We start from the raw sequence: 1,896 nt of genomic DNA, 5'->3' as shown, positions 1-1,896 counted from the left end.
AGGTAATCATTGATTTCGTTGTGTCTGAATAAGCTATTACTCTATTGGACTGTTCCTACATTATACTTATGTTGTGAAATCGTGGTTTTCAAGTATTATTCAAGTTGTCATAGAAACTATTTATTGCAGTTTTTGCATGGAATTTTATGTACGACACCTGAATTGCTTGAGGAGCTATTACTGATGAGAACACCTTGATGGTATTCTCATACTTGGAAGCTACATGTATGCATTCAGTTTTTTCTTGGATGTAGAGGTCAAAAAGGATAAAGGCATTCTGAAGATCAGTAATGCAGAAAACCCACAAATATATCAGTCTTTATGTGCATTAATGTTTGAATCACCACATTAATGTAAAATGATGTCTTCATGTGCTGGAAAGCATGTGGGATTTCAGATCCCGAATTTTTTGATGAAGAGCTGGCAAATGATTCAGAGCAAAGGGGAAAAAATTAAATACCCACTCAGTATACTAGACCACAGTCATTATACAGCAGGAAACGCTTCTGGCGCAGAGGCAGAACTAATAGGCCAGAACCCTTAAACCAACCAAAGAACCCGCGTTCTACCTTTTCATAATTTTTTATGTTGTCCACATGCGGAAACTTTTGTCATGTGCACTAAGGGATCAGCCTTATCGGTTCTACGTATACTTAACATCACCTACCGGGACCAGAAATAACCATGTTCTTTAATCATTTTTTTTTTCTGACAACTAACTACCTTTTATTTCACATTTCCTTTCACATACCTTTTTTACCTAAAGCATACATCATTCTCTCGGAGACTTTTCTTCGGGAGAACATATTACCTCTCTTGTAAAATCTGCTTTCAAGAGATTGAGTGTGCTAAGCCGGTTTCGTACCTTCTTTACCCTTGCGCAGTTGTTGACTTTTGTGCACGGGTTTTATTCACTCCTGTGTAGAGTACAACTCTTATGTGTGGGGAGGCTCCCTCACACACAGCTTTTTCTCAACAGCGTGGAGTCAAAGTCTTTTCGCCTTATTAACTCTCCTCCTCCTACTCGGCTCCCTTCAACCTCTGTCTCTTTGCCGCACTGTTGCCTCTTTATCTGTTTTCTATCGCTACTTGAATGGTCACTGCTCCTCTGAATTGTCTGCTTGCATCCCTCCACCACAAGGGCGGGCATGTAACAGCAGTTTAGCAACAAACTTTCATCCCTTTCCTGTCCAACTCTCTAATGCAAGAGTCAACACTACTCCTAGTCCTTCATGTATGCAACAGGTCAACTCTGGAACTGTCTCTCTTTGTCTTTTTTTCCTATGGACCTTCCAAAGAAACATCAGTTGTGGCACTTTGGAGCTGCTGACTGGGAGGCTCTCAGGCAATACTTCTTTGATTTTCCTACAATGATTATTTGTTCCATGGCCAAGAATCATGTGTGTGTGCCTTGCGCATTACAGAGGTTATTCTCTCAGGTATGGAAGCATACAGTCCTTTCTCATATCCTTTGACCAATGCAAAAAATCCTTGGTTTATTAAAGCTTGTTCTGATGCTATTCACAACAACGACAATGCCTACAAAAGGTACCGGAGCCAACCCACCCCTGAATCTCATCTTTTTTATGTTTCTGCTCGAAAACGTCTGTTCTTCACTCTGCTAAAAATAATTTCATCAGTAAGTGCTCTCAACTCTCCAAATCGAATTCTTCCCGTCCCTTTTGGTACCTTGCCAAAAACCTAACAAGTTTACGCCACCTCTCCCATCATCCTTCCCTCCTCTTTTCCACTGATGGCTCTGTAACTATTTCTTCTACTGATAAAACAGAACTCTTCACTCAGACTTTCTCCTCTAATTCCACCTTAGAAAATTCCTATGTTGTCCCTCCATCTCTCCCTCTCTTTGACTTCCTCATGTTTGACATTAAAATTTCT

The sequence above is a fragment of the Coenobita brevimanus genome, chromosome 78, assembly GCF_032717465.1.
Source record: "Coenobita brevimanus isolate Jiangsu-jjx chromosome 78, ASM3271746v2, whole genome shotgun sequence".
In the NCBI taxonomy this organism is placed as follows: Eukaryota; Metazoa; Arthropoda; class Malacostraca; order Decapoda; family Coenobitidae; genus Coenobita; species Coenobita brevimanus.
The sequence above is the reverse complement of the archived record's forward strand: the minus strand, read 5'-3'. Positions refer to the sequence as shown.